General features: G+C 42.7%; 2 non-coding genes across 2 annotated transcripts; both read left to right on the forward strand.

Moving 5' to 3' along the window:
• Positions 1-14,478: 14,478 nt before the first annotated feature.
• B0H65DRAFT_t233 lies at positions 14,479-14,563 on the forward strand. Its single transcript has one exon. It is a non-coding gene; the product is annotated as a tRNA-Ala (tRNA).
• A 1,103-nt stretch (positions 14,564-15,666) lies between these two features.
• Positions 15,667-15,759, forward strand: B0H65DRAFT_t234. The gene has a single exon. It is a non-coding gene; the product is annotated as a tRNA-Asp (tRNA).
• Positions 15,760-16,016: the final 257 nt, after the last annotated feature.

Raw genomic sequence — 16,016 nt, forward strand, 5'->3', positions numbered from 1 at the left:
TTTTAGTCGAAGTATATCCTTAATACCCTTAAGGATTGGCTCTAGGGAAAGATTAAAAAGCTTTCCGTACTAATATAGCCTTATCCCAATTACTACCCCTTAATTAAGAAAGTAAAGACCTGTATTAATAATATAGAGGCGGAATTTATACGTTTCGACGGCGGTATTAATACCCAACTTGTTATCTATAAAGATAGGACTAGCTATAAAGAACCTATTAAATATTGCGATTAAAACAAAATTATAATTGATACCTTCGTTATTAAAGACGACTTTATTAATAAATAGCTCTATAAATTAGAGGTTAGCTTCTATCCCAATAATAAAAAAGATTGGAAGGAGTTCGTAGCTAACAATAAGGCTGTACGTGCCTAAATAAGATTGTTAATTAATTATAAATTATAGGATAGAATTATAAGGGAACAATAGGATACCGACAAATAATATTAAAATTTCAAATAAATAACGAACTATAAAACGGTCGACGACCAAATTAAAATAAAGAAAATATACTATAAAGCCGTTATTATTCTTACGAAGGAACCTAAGAATTAAATTAATTAGCTATAAACTTAGTCTACTGCTATAAATAACGGGTGGAATAAAGGAATTAGTAAAACTCTCGTCGCGAATTTATAGTATTTTGATTTTATTAACGCAGTTAGGATCGTCCGCCCTAAGTAGTATAATAGCGCTTAAAAGTTTAATAAAGAGATAGCCGCCAATACTTTTAAATATATAGAAATTTATAAAGACTTTAAGCGGTATAATATCAATAGCGTTCGTTGCAGGGTTACCGCCGGAGGAAGAGGAGGAATTTATTGTAGTACTTTTAGTATTAGCAAATTTAGTATTGAATACGATAGTTAGAAATATAATAGTAATAACTATAATTATATTAGAAATAAAAACGCTCATTATAATAGTAAAAATAAAAAACCTAAGGGCGTAAGGAAAAGAAAGTTCCCGTCGGATAAATTCGTAATTTAATTGCGTAAGAAGGGTAACAGTATAATATATAAAATATACGAAAGAAACTATTATTTTCTTAAAGGCTATTAATACGTTAATCTAAACGCGAAGCCTTTATACTTTAGGTTATACCTTTCTATTAAACGCGTTATTAAAACCAACCTTACGAGAAATTTAAAGTTCGCTAAGGAAGTAATTAAATTCTTTAAGAAGGAAGAGAAAATTGAAAAGAAAGAATTAATATAATTATCGAATTGGGCTTACAAACTAACTTTTTAAATTAGCGGGGTATTTAAAAGAGAAACTCTATCTACACGGCCATGTTTCTCTATCTGTACCGTACTCCACCCCATCCGACCAATCAAAAGCGCTGCATTCCGCTCCCCACTTTTCTATCATTTAGTCAGCGCATTTACTTTGCCGATAGGGCATTCGCATTCCCGACAGAGTATTCACAACCCCGAACAGCGCATTCACAGGCCTAAACAACGTATTCGTAACCCCGACGCCTGACAAGGTATTTCTTCCTCGAGAGCGATTGAAATGACGAAAAAAAATTAATATACAATAGAAACTGATATGCGATAGCGTTTGTAATTGACCTGCGACATATATAATGTGCAAATACTCTGTATAGTAATGCGAATACCTTGTCGAGAATGCGAATACGCTGTTCGGGGGCGCGAATGCCCTATTGGGAATGCGAATGCATTAGAATTTAAGGCGGGGTCAATACGCGGCTGCAGGGTTAGGATTAGAAGTGAGGGAAAAAAGTGGGGTACGGTACAGATAGAGAAACATGGCCGTGCAAATAGAGTTTCTCATTTAAAATTAGAGACGAAATTTACCCTCTTAAAAATTTAATAATATTCAATTTAAGTAATTCGCTTTATATATTTAATAAAATTATTTATTTCCTTTATTTTTATTATATTAATCCGGATAATTTCTGTAAGTTAGCAATATTTAAATAGAGATTAAAGGGTTTAAAGAGGTCGATATTATTATTAAGAGTAAGAACGGTTCCTTAAAATTACAGCTAAAGGAGGTCGCCTTTTACTTTAATTTTACTACTAATTTCATTTCTTATTTCTAATTGCGAAGGTAGGGTTTCTATTAGGATTATCGATTACCAAATAATTATTTAAAGAAAGTTAACGGTTTATTCTTTTATTATTTAAATACTATCTATAATTAAATAGTTATTAAAATTATCTCCCTTTTATTTACTAAAGCCTTATTCGTAGCGCGCTATTATTAAATTAATTTATATACGCAATAACCTTCGAAATAATTAGCGGAAATATAGTATTAACGGTTTGGCTACCTAAATCCCTAAGTACTTAATTATTTATAAAACGTTAATAGAGTACGATTATGTAATATACTTTTAATTAAATACGACGTATATAATATAGTAAAAATAAAATGATAAATTAGTTGCGTTTTGAGAAACCGAGGCTATGGCCTAAAGGAAAGATTCGCTATTAATTTCTTTAATTTTAAATTAGAATTTAAAGGATTACACTACCTCTTTTTAATTACTTATTAATAATTAGGTTTAATTTAGGACTACTATTCATCGAACCGAAAAGCTATTATGATAACTAATACTTTAGTTAATTATATTGAAATGCTTAAGCACCGATATAATATTAACGTTAAGACGGTCGAATATAATAACGAATTTATAAATAATAAAATTAAAGATAGATTCGCCCGGTATAATATAGTTCTTAAACCTTCTACTCCTAATACCCAAGTATAGAATAGAAGGGTAGAATGTTTAGGGGGTATAGTCAAAGAGAAATACCGTACGATATTATTAAATTTAAAAATACTAGAAAGTCTATAGCTAAAAATCACTTACGCGTCCGTTTATCTCATGAACCGTTCTCCTCGTTATTTATATAATTAAAAATCCCCCTTCGAACGATTCTATACCTATATCATAAACTAATATAATTAATAAGAATTATACAGACTAAATTTAAGCCACCTTCGAATTTATAGGCATAAAGCATTTACTATAATAAATGCTACCTAAAGGAAGAAGTAAAGACTTTAGAAATATAACCTAAAGGCGTAGATCGATTATTTTATCGGTTACTTAACAACTTTAATTTACTATATATAGAATCCCTATATAAATCGGATCGTTTAAATTAAGGACGTAATATTCGACGAGGATATTACCTACTACTTAAACGTTAAAAAGCTTAAAAACAACTTTAAAATTACCAATGGGGAATTCGCTAATTTATTTAATAAATTAAACGAACCTACTAATTAACCTTCAGGGATATTTGAACTATCTTATATTGAAAGTTATACGCTATTAAATAACGTTAATAATAGTAATATTAAACCTTTCCTATTAAGTTTCTTCGATTAAAATTAGGAAAATTATTAAAGAAATTAAGAAGTTTCCTAAGATAAGAGTAATTAATTATAGGAGGTACTAATTTGATAGTTTATTAATATTAAAATATCTATTGAATATATTATAAGTATATATTTATTATTTCAATTTACCTCGCTAACCGTACTTCATACTAGCTATTCTATCGACCGAGCTATCGATTAGTACATTCGTTATTAAAAATTATAGGAAGTTGCTTTTAATATTAGTAAATTAGCCCAATTAGTAGTTAAAATAAACGAAAAAATATTTATTAAAACGGAAATCGAACGGTTAATTATAAAATACAATCGTTTTAATAGGGTATATTAATATAATTTCCCCCTAATATTTAAGAAGTATTACAATTTAGATAACTACGTACTTGGCTAATAGTTTAAAGAAGTAGAAGAAATTTACTTTAAAAATTATAAAGATATAAAAACGTAAATTAAAGTAGATAAAAATATTCTCTATTTTAAACGTAAGCAAATCTTCGATTATATATAGGTTTATACCTATAAGTTCAATAAGAATAGGATATTCAATAAAGCAAAAGCGAAGCTCATTGTAAAAGGTAATTAATAAAAAAAGATAATAGTTAATATATACGCGTTTACTTTTATAGGTCGATTATTTCGTACTATTATTACTTTCGCTACTTCTTTAAATTTTAAACTTATTTAATACAATATAGTTAACGCTTTTATAAATATTTACTTCAGTAAAGAAATTTATATACGTATACTACTAGGGTATCGAATACCCGGGAAGGTTCTTAAATTTATTAAGGCTTTATATAATTTCCAACGAATTCTCTTATTATAGTAACGAGAATTAAGCGGGGTATTTAAATCGATAGGATTTGAAGCGATCCTTAAAGACCTATATATTATAAAGAAAGATAGTATTTTAATATTATATTATATTAATAATATCGTGTTTACGTTCAATAAAAGTAAAATAAATAAAGTTAAAACATATATAATAGAATTGTAGTTACAATATTATTCAATAGGAGGAAATAAATTCTAATGGTTTTTAAGTATTAAAATTATACGTAATCGAGACTAACGAAAGATTTAATTGTTTTAAGAGGTATATATCAACAAAATTACTAAATTATTTAAATCTAGCTATCGATTAACTTTAGTACTTATAAGCTATAAGGAATTAATACCCTTCGAAGGTATTACTAACTACGTAAAAATACAAGCGTATTAAATTAATATAGGCTCTTTATTGTACGTAATAATTAATATTTAATTAAATATTGCGTTCTCATTAAATAGATTAGCTAAATAATTATAATCTCAACCTTTCCTACCTAGCGGCGAGCGAAAAGGTTATATAGTATTTAAAAATAATAAAGATATAGGTACTCTACTTTAATAAGAGTAATAAATTCGAGATTACTTTTAATACTTCGTTTACTAACAATAAAAATAACCGTAAAAACTCCTAAAGACTTACAATCAAACTATATAGTAGTGATAGTAGTCTTATTCCCTATGCTAGTAACTATATACTAAGCGCCCGATGGGCATGGGGTCCTTCACCTATTTTCGGAGGGAAAACCGTACATACTTCCGTCTGCCGGATAAAAACCCCCGCCCCTTGCCCGGCCGCGAGGCCGGCACCTGCGTTTCCTACCGTAACGGTGCTCACCCACCGCTCGGTGAATAATGACGTTAACGCATCGCCGATATCTTACCATCGACTGATGTGTTATCCCTGAGGGTCGGCTTCGCCGACTCCTTCCTCCTCCAACTCAACTGCTAGACGGTATTCTCGGAGCCGTCCCACTCTCAATACCCAACCGAGGAGGCGGTCGGCCTGCTCTCCGTCGTCCAAGTATACAGCCAGTTGCTCTTGGCTGTGCGGCCACTCTTCTTCCCTTATTCGCTGGTTGAATGTCCATAGACAGTCGTAAACCAAGTGTGCAAAGGTCTCCTTGCCCGTCCCGCAAGAGCAGTATGGTGTTTCGATATCGGGGACCTTCCTTTTAAATAGGAAGGACCGGAGCCCGATTACTTCTGTCCGCGCTTGGATGAGGAGTGAGCTTTTAGCTTTAGAGAGGGGGCGAGGGTCTTCGCCCTCAGCCTCTTCGTGCCTCCTTTTCTCTCTGGAGCCGACCATATGTCCAAACTATATAGTAGTTTAATTCATTAGGGAATAATTAAATAAATTATAGTTACTACATCAACGACAGAAGCAGAACTATACGTAATCGAGAAGGTAACCAAAAAAACTCTCTTTATAAACTGACTAATATCGGTATTAGGGATGAACTTATTAGAGGATCCTATTCCTACTCTACATTATAATAATTAGTAAACTATTAGGGCATTTATAGAAGAAACGCCTACTTTCAATACAAAGATGAAGTATATAAATATTTATAAATATTAGTTAAGAAGAGAGATTTTCGAGAAAAAGACTCTTAATATCGAATATTTAGAAACAAAGTTAATGCTAATAGATAAATCAATAAAGGTACTAGGTATTCTAAAATATAGGAGATTCAGGGAGTTATTAAGGATAACTAAGGTGCTACTACGGGAAGATAGCAGAAGAGGAGATAATCCAGTACCGGGAGAGGTAGATTTTGATAATCTAGATAAAATATTAGGTCTAGAAATATAAAACGACGAAATCAATATATAAATAGCTTTACTTTTAACCTCAAAGAGGAAAAAGAGGTTTATAAGTCAAGGAGTGTATCAAATTCTAGGGTAGCATTCTAACCAGATATAGGCTAGATGCCAGAGTCCCAGCCACCTGATTTAACAGGTCTTGGCAAATATAGGTTACCCCCAGAACCCCCCATACCAGAGCGCTCGAGTCAGTCTCACACACTACACAGAATCAAAAAAATCACCAGTAAATCTGACATGAGCCGCTGGCGAGCCTGGACAGTGGATGAAGCTTAGCAGTCTTGATGCAGACGCGGCTCGTAGTGCCGGGCCATTCACCAGACTCGGCCAAGTCTCTGCACGTCGCTTGTATATTGGTTCTTGAGATTCGAGGCGGTGTGAGATCGAGTGCCCTTCTTCAATCTTCTTCAAAGCCATATCCAGTATGGTTATGACTGTGACCTGGGTTGCTGGCCGGTACCGGGGATGCCAAGCGAAGAACATGCCTCTATTGATTGAATGTCAGCGTGAAATCTCGCGATTTGTCTCATAGCCTCGGAAAAAAAACCTGAAACCCCTTCGCAGACAGTCAGTCCCCCGGTCCGGAGTGTTTGTGTACCCGCGATTCCCCAACGTTTCATGGTTTCGCGGACATACATGTCTCCGTATCACAACCCTGAGCAGCCCTGGTCACCTCCAACCTGCAAGTATGTCGTCGTTGAGAACTCTGTCCGTGCGCAGTAGGGTTGTGGTGGTATACGGCGAGGAGAAACTATTGGACCAGGAGGCCACTCCATGGCTACCTTGTTCACCCGCGTCAAGTAGACCGGTAGTGCGGTGGGGCCGGTGCCGGTGTGCCGGGGTTCCTGAGGTTCCTGAAGAGGATTCTCGAGTGCCTGGAAAAGCGGGAAGCTAGTCGCATGCGATGCAGAGATGATGATGCAAAGTGTGGGAGTCAACGAGGCAGAAGAGCATACGTTGTGATGCAGTAATTGCACCTCTTTGGGGTTGCGCGCGGGGAGTTGTCTGTCATGCTTTGAGCCTGTCTCGAGGGATCAAAAGAACGCTGAACCCCAATTCGGAACGACGAAGTCCAAGTGCCGCTTTTCGGAATTGGGCGCCGATCTTTCATCATTCGGTATGATCAATTGAATAAGGTAGGTAGCACAACGACTGGAATCTGCCCCTGGAGGGTAAGGTGAAGCAGGTAGTCGCCCGACGTCGAGTGGTCGATTTAGACTTTTAGGTGCTGACTGTGTGACTGATGATCACCTCTCGTCACTTCTCGGCCATTGGAAAGAACGTCTCATCAAGATGGCTTCAACGTGCGCATTACGGCTTGTGTATATTCTGTCAAAGTGTCCGTCCTGGTGAAGAAGTGTGGTCGCATTGATTGTTTGTCGGTGGAAGGAAGGAAGACTGAAAGAGGATATGAATTGAGGGGTTGGCGGGGCTGGCCCTCTTCTCCCCACAAAAAGTGCAAGTGCTTTAAGCGGCAGGTGGGTCATTAGTGAGTGCCCTGATATGATGTTTTGCAGCGGACCAGGTGACCACCTGCAGCCATTTGTCCCCCGCCATCAACCTACGCTACACACAACCACCAGACAACCATCTCGATGCTGTATTGAGGGCGAAGATTAACGCTTCTCACTTTATGGCTCTGGAAACCTTCCTTTACCCATTTCAAATTCCACCGTCAACCTCTTTGTCGTCATCGCCCCTCAAAAACCCATCGAACAAACTGCCGCGCGATCTGGAGATAGTATCGTCTTCGCGGCCGCGCATTCCCTGTCCTGATGAACCTTGCTTCTCCAAAGTTTGGTTCTGATGTGTTTCGCTCATCGACCCAGCCGGCACTCGTTCGATCCCCGTGCGGGTGCGCAGCCATGGCGACGCCGGTCAAGCTATTTTGCAGCTTCAACATATCCAGAACTACCCTCCGGAGATACCATCTGCCCCCCGGAAATGCTACTACAGATTTCGAGGTGAGCTTGAAGCTATTCCACAGCCACCCCCTTCGTTAGAACATATCCCAAGCTAGAAGCTAGTTCATCCCACTGGGCGTCCGCAGGTTGGCTTCAACGAGGCTAAGCTCGAAACTTGGTGTCGGATCCTCTTCGGTGGAACTCTTCTAGCGTGGATATCATCATGTTCTAGAAAGCGACCATCATTCCAACCACCTTCCTTTTCTTGATCTTCTTCAGCTTAACTCGTTGGGGGTTGGTGAGGTCCTCAACGGGGCCGCACGCGAAGAAGGGGCCCTTCTTGGCTAGCGGGGGCTGCAGGGGGGAAGTTCCCAACTGAGTTTAACCCCGCCTGTTGATGTCGTCGTCGTCGTGATCAAGAGGGAAGGAGAGCTTGCAATTGTTTGATAGCGTCCAGGTACGTTCGTATCCTCATTGGCCTGAAACTGCGCTGAAACACCTCGACCATCTCGACAGCATCTTCTGCCTGTTCGTGATCATGCCTCGCTAGGCCATTCTGCAATGCGATGCAAGGCACGAAGACACGCGTACACGTCACATATGTATTGGAATGTGTACGTACCCTGCCTTTTGTTAGTAGTCGTTGCAGCATTTCCAGGGCCCCCCATCTCTTATTTTGTCACAGCAAAGGATGGATATGACCATGTTTATGAGAGAGCTCAAATTGTTTCTAGTCATCTTGCATAACCAACGTCTCTCTATATGTAGAATACGCTGTCATACTGTATACCTCTACGAACGAACTATTGGTACGCAACATGATTAGCTGGCATACGAGTCCCGTCGTAATGGGATGTGGCGTCATCCGCTGGAACTGCCGGCCCGTACCACCGATCAACTTCGCCATGTACGACTTGATCTTCAACAACATATCATGAAGATACGGGCTTCGAGATCAATACATAGACAATCTGAGGTGACAATCTGAGGTTGGCACATTGATGTCATCGGGGCACGGTCACCTTCCTGCTTGCCGACACATTGACCAAGCGTTCACTCATGGCAAATCCACGGACCCTCATCTGATGGCTAACATGTTCTAGTCTAGGGCACAGTTACGACTAACTGTTTCTGAAGACGAACTGACTAGGAACTTTACATCAAGAATTCCTCACTTCAACAGCTCGGGCCTGCTTTGTCTACGTTGAAGATGAGCACGGCCAAAATCGAACGCCCATTGAGAATGGCGTCGTGCCTCGGAATCATCGAATGATTGGTCAATCGCATTGCGCAACCAACCTCCAACTTCAACTCCAACAGTAATCCCGCAAACCATAAGCGGCCCGCAACAGCACAATACACACATTTTCGCTCATTGCTTGACCTGAGAGAAACCGCGGTGCCAAGATGCGACTCACGGGGTCACACTGCGTGCCGATTGGCGTTACATTCTTCCACTCCTTCCACGCAATAACCACAGTGCACTACCGTGACTACACACACATATTACATGGTGCATTGCAGACGCATCTTGGATACAACCTCTATTTACAGAAAACGCATCTGGGACGAGAGACGAGAGTTGTAAACGACTACGACCTCGTTCCTGACAGATCGCACGCAGAGATATGTTTCATCACGACGAAACAACCACGCCTACATTTAGCTACCTAATTCGATGTCTCGGATTATCCAAGTTGTGGAGAAATAGGTATGTACAGCTTGCTGAAGACCAAACCGATTTGAGATTCCAATATCTTCAACTGCTGCTGTCATGAATGGCACACCTTGTCTGACCGCTCTTATGCATGCTGCATTATTGCTGCTGTTGGCTGCCAAAGGACTTGGCTCAATACCAACGACTGGATATTATCAACGTCTAGATATGTTTCTCAATGACAGTTATAGGGGGCGCACTCAATGGACATGGAACACGCAGATCCAGACCATGTTATTGCATAACTTGGAAATGACTAACAAGAACACGAATTCGCATTGGAGCGGCAGAAAGCAATACGATGGGAATATGTGAAAAAACAAAATCTTCAGCTGAGTGGTACCGTTCCTACATAACCGTTCCTGCATATGCTGCTGTGCCGTTCGGCAGACGAATCTGTACAGAGTTTGCGAGGCGGATGAGGCGGTCTGCAACTCTCAAGACGACACTCGACCAGAACAGAGTTGCCAACGCAGAGAGTAACTCCCCACGACTCATCTGCCGCAGAGGCCCTGAGTGCCAGAATGTTGCAGAGAAGATTGGTTTCATCCACCCAGATACTGGGTGAGATGTAGGTGAGTGTCTCATCAGAGTTCCTTGCACCCATCAATCACTTCATTCCCTCCTGCAAAGTCAAACGTAGTCTTCCCTCCCCCGCTTCCGCTCGATCTAGACAGCGCAGCTAATCGCACTAAACTCAAGCTCCGAAGACCTTCAGAGGTTAGGAGCGTCCTATCACAGTGGGTCTCATATTCGCATTATCTGGCCTCCTCCCAAAAAAAAACGATATGGTTCGCAAAGAGCTTCAACGACCCAGAACACCACCATCGTGTCGTCGTGGCAAATTCTGCGCAGTTCTGGACCTTGAGAGATGATACAAGTGCTCCTGGGTTATCTTTTAAGGCTGTCATCGGCTTACTGCGCCTCTAGCTTCGGAAAATGAACTGCGAAGTAGGCCTTGGTACCTGTATGCTGGTGCCTGGCCCGCGTCAAGTTTGTCTTGACCAGCTTTTGTCGCCACTGAGCCTTGTAAGAAGACAGTCTTCTAGGGAGAGAGCCACTGATTCACGCGTAGACGCTGTGGATGTTGTGAAAGGAGGGAGTTCGTCATCATCTTGCCCCGAAAACTATTGTTTGGAAACCCACCCCCCCCCCTCCCTGTGCTTTCAAGCCTTTATGGCCAGTAGGTGAGATGAACCATCACAAAGCCCGAGAAGCGTGAAGTGGAAAGGAGGTGGTCCAGAGCTCCACATCGATGTCTCAATCTCACGCTTCTCACCCGGAGTTCGGCACCACGAGCAGCTGGTCTGGAACATCATGACCAGCAGGCCACGCGGTATCTATGACTAACAGGCAGGAGCTCTGTCGATCTAGAACGGCGCAAGGAGTTCTCACAAGGCCCCAACAGCTCCGGCCTTCCGTGACCATTCATTCAGAACCACTCATTGCCCTTCTGGTCACCGAACCTCGAACAGGGAGTCGCCACAAGCTCCACTTCTGCAGGCCGCAAGAGCTCAGCGGGCCGAAACCGAGACGTGCTGATCGAGTGCTCGGTTCTGACTGGATAGGAGGGATATTCAACACTTCGGGTCATTGACCTGCTTTGTGCTTCTCTCCCGTTGATAGTCTGAAGACTGTGGAAGGGTGGATGGACTGGACCCTGAAGACAGTGTGTACCTTGCATGAAAGACTGACAGCGGCGTTAGGTCCAGCCTCATTTCTGTCTTTGTCCTCGTGTTGTCTACATATCTCGTGGTTGGAACCAGTTGCACTATGTACTTCAAGCCTAGCGGGAGCAAGGTGAGCCGGTATGAAGTTCGTATAAGGCAATCTACCCGGACCACCATGAACATTCCGAGCAATGCTGAAAAAGAAACGGGTGAGTAGTGTACCTATGAAACAGATGGCCCGGAAGCGTTGAAGGCGTGATATGTGTAACGCCACAGCCACGCCAACCCAAACGTCAACAATCTCCAATCTGAAAGGAGCCGAGCTGAGAGGTCAAGGGGAAGGAAGGAAGGGAGTACGCGTAACTTCATGGTGCATAAGGCTGTGCTGCTTTCTCATTTCCCGCTTGGATCCCTTTCAGGCACTCAGCTTGGCAAAGCCCAGGTCCCAAAAGAGCTAGGGAAGGCACGTTGTCGCATAAGTGGCGGAGTGGTTTTACATGAGATAGAGGCTCCATGGAGATGTCAGAGTCTTACCTAGGTAAGGTCGGACTTTCCCGCCAGAATACCATGTGGCCACTCGCTTTTCATCCACGACACAGCATAGCTGCTGCCTCACTATTGGTATTAGCGGAAAGAGCGCATGGGAAAGGCTGATGCTAATTGTACCTACCTTAGCTTTTGCGCTCACTCGGCGCAGATCCTCGATGCTGAACTGGATGAGGTAGTGACGATACCCAAAGAAGCTCACCGATCTGCGTGGAGCATGAAGACAAAAATATCTCTCCGAGCATTTTCAGGGCAGTAAGGATACCTGCAGGGGCAAGTGGAATCATGGCAATACCCTGCAGCAGTTAGGTGGTTTTGGCAGCATCACTGCAGTCATGCATTGCTTCTTCTTTAGTTTCCCCAAGGCCGGTCGAGATCTGCACCTGCAAAGGAATGCTGATTGCCAACCGCAAGACCCGGAGTCCACTCCGCTCCGTCTCCAGGCTTGCTTGCTCCTGCCTGCCAGACAGTCCAAGACAGATAGACCCCTACCCTGCTGAATCCCGGGCCGGACGGAGTGTGCCTTTCATCCTAACCCCACACGGACGGCATCAGTTAAGGCAGGAATAACCGGGGGTGGCTGCATTCAGATAACTGGCTGCCTTGCCCGCAATTCCTCATCCAGTAACAGTCCTCTCAATCCTTTTTCATCCACCCCGGCAAGACGAGGATGATGTGCGCCCCAACTCCAAACCCCAAATCCAATTCCAATTCCATTGTCGGGTCCCACACGGTGACATGACAGATCCCGATGGCTTGCCTTGGCACGTGGGGAGAATCCAGGAACCAGGCACACCGGACCAGGGTCCCTTCTTCAATGGACCACGTTGTGACAGCCTGTCGACAGGTGAGACAGGCTGTCAGGACCGTACTGAACGAGGGCTGATTGGACAACTCGGCGGATAACCAGCTAACGTCAACGTCGCATCGAGAGGCTGCGCTACTGTCGGTTATTTGGCACAAGTGTTTTGCCTAAAGCCTTGGTCGCATTTCGCTTGCTGCTTGGCTGTGGATTCCGGGGGTCGGTCACCCGTTTCAAGACAGACGTCGACGTTGACGTTGCTGAAGTCCGGAGAAGGACGACTCCATCATCATGATCTTCTGCGATTTCTCTGAGAGGAACTCAAAACTGAGATTGATCAGCGATGACAGCATCAATATCCCCGTTTATCTTTCACGCCAGTTGCGTCATTGTTGCTACCCTTCTTCAGCCCTTTTCCATCACTAATCTGCATTCTTTTTATCCCCATTCAGACCCTTATTCAGACAGTCAGTTGTCCCTGACCGGACATCCACCTCTGTCAACCTCTCTCCAACTCATTTCACCTGTCATAACCTGACATTGAACCGCCGGAGAAATCCTATTCTCCGTCCTCCTTCCGTAATTACACACCGGTTACCCCGTATCTCACATATCACACAGTTTGAGTGAACCGTCGGAGGGTTTTTATCATACGCCCTTGTTTTATAGCTGTCTGCTCCGGTCTAAGCAGTAAGGATGATGATTGTGAGCTGTACAGTTCAATGCTTAAAAGTTTGTTAGCGCGGTTCTTGTGACAGGGGTCTGCAAAACTTCACAGAAAAACAACGGGACAACCACATTCAAAACGGAAAATTGGATAAAGTGTATAAAGCCTCCAAAACGCATCTGGTTGATACCAACTTCTTGCATGAATTGTGGTGGAATGGTGGTTGAGTTGCGAAGAGTGCGTAGTGAAGTCCCGCGCTAACGAACTTTTAAGGGGTGAACTGTAAGATACACAAAACCCAGCACCAACAACACGCCAGGCCTTCCACCTTCCCGTCCGCCCGTTGCTCACCTAAAATGTCCACCCGCCACCGGCCGGTCTAGGTCCAGCCCCAGCCTGCGGTGGCCCCAGCCCTGTGGAAAAAGCAAGTCGCCGGGGCCGTGGCCGGGGTGTTACCAGGCGCGATGTTGACGGGAGCTCTGACTGTTCTGGACAACTCCATCTCTCCTCACACTCCCAGTCGCGATTCGCACGGAGGAGTCTCCTGCGCTTTCGGTGTGATGAGATCTCCTCACTTTCAACAATGCCTCAAGCACTTGCCATCTCGATCTGGACTGCTCTTTCTAACAAATTCCAAGAAAAGCTCCTGGCAAGAATCAGCCACAGCCACAACCTAAAGACGAAACAGACTGGTGTTTGGAGATGGATCCTGACAACAACTGACAAGCTTCCAACGTACGTAGGAACACTAACACCAAACCCTAGCACAAAAAGAGACAATTGGGTCCAGTCCGATCGGATCAGTCACCGTCGACCGTTCGCAAAGTTCCCACCGGCTTTCTAGGTCTTGTCTGGGAAAGAACGCCGGAGATCGAATGGAGATCCGGAGGCTGAAGACTAGGCCGGTCCGAAATGAGGCCGAGGATCCGAGTTTGATCTTGGGACTACTTTTAAGGAATATTCTAAGAGATGAGGAAGGGAAGTGGATACCTACCTACAGACGGTCATCCAAGATGAATTGGACGTCATTGTGGGAACCAAACAAGTAGTAGTCAAATCTGGTGGGGATGCGACGACAACTGCCAACAAAGAAATGACTCAGGTTAGATATACTGGAAGACGTTCAAATAATCTTCATTTAAGGGCGTGTGGCTCAGTTGGTAGAGCGTTCGCTTAGCATACTCACCTGTATGCGAAAGGTCCTGGGTTCGATTCCCAGCTCGTCCAAAATCATTTTTTTATGATACGAACTTGTAATAAGAACAGTCAAATATTTTGTTTTTGGTTGTTTGTGCAAATATCGTATCCTCTTTCTTTCTTTTCTTTTCATTTCATTTTTTTTTTGCTCGGTACGAGGTGATGTCAAGCCTAGACCCCTAGAAGGCGAACTGGTATGTATCCTCTTTCGTGATATCTGATTGATTGGTCCGCGGTATTGTTTTTGATGATTTGAATGATGAGCGAGGGCCAGTGTCGTTGTCCGTGGTTTGTGTTCAGATCGGCAATTTGCGATATATGAACACAGTTTACCTATGGGCACAAAGGATGGAAGTTGGGCAAGTGTTCGGTTTTTTTTTTGCGAAATGTTGATGAATCAACTTAAGTGGGTTGAACTTCGTTAGGTAGGTTGGAATACATACACCCACGAAAATAACTTCTGCCTCATCGCTAGAGGTTGGACAAACTGGGATCTAGAAGCGTGCTGCGTGAGGATCATGGCAAGCTACCCTACCTGCCTTGATAGCTTTAGCCGAGTATCTTGATAGCAGTCAAGCGAGCAAAGGTGATGTGCGAACGAGTGTAGTGGAAGCACGGCGGTCGAACAATTGGAGGTTTTGGCGACGAGTGGGTGGATGGTAGACAGAGCAGACTGCTTAGTAGCTGAAGTGTTCGAACAAGGAGGGAAAACAAAAAGCTGCCAGTGTTCTTGGAACTTGGAAAGTGCGAGGCCAGGAAGAAGGAGTGCAAAACGTGAAGTGATGGCGGGACGTTTTTGCTCCCAAGGCCTGCAGGCAGTTCCACGCATTGCGCGCTGGTGCTGCAGTCTTCACGTCACTTTGCAATCACGACTGCATTACACAGCTCCAACTCAGAGTAAATTCAATTTTGAGAGTTTTGGACAATCTAAACGCGAAGCAGAACATTAAAGATTGTTTTCAGAAAGCGATGTGTACAAACTTACGGAGTGTCCTGGGTGCGTTCTTCCATTCTTCTCTTTCGCGGAGGATGTTGTAAAGGTGCTACTGCCCCTCTTCACTTTGGCTATATAATGTCAGAATTCTGGCCTGCTTCCAACAACGAACTACGACAGTTGCCACACAACTGTAGCATCTTCCGTAGTATAGTGGTCAGTATGTGAGCTTGTCAAGCTTGAACATCAGTTCGATTCGCTCGAGACCCGGGTTCAATTCCCGGCGGGAGAGACCAGCATTTCTTTTTTTTCCCTGTTTTTCTTTTTGATTTCTTCCGTATTCCCTTTCTTTTCATGATTCTTTCTTTTTCATTTTTTTCTTTGAAAGATCTGTTGTTGCATCTTCCCAATCGAACGAACCAAATCTACAGAAACATCATTGCAATGAGACGGTGATTCAAGTTATGTCAGTTGTTTCCTTGTTCATGTGTATCAACTAATGTCGCTCTTCTCCGCTGTGCCCTTTCAACGGTATCTATATCCAATATA

Source organism: Neurospora tetraspora (assembly GCF_033439725.1).
Source record: "Neurospora tetraspora strain CBS 560.94 chromosome Unknown B0H65scaffold_4, whole genome shotgun sequence".
NCBI classification, from domain to species: domain Eukaryota; kingdom Fungi; phylum Ascomycota; class Sordariomycetes; order Sordariales; family Sordariaceae; genus Neurospora; species Neurospora tetraspora.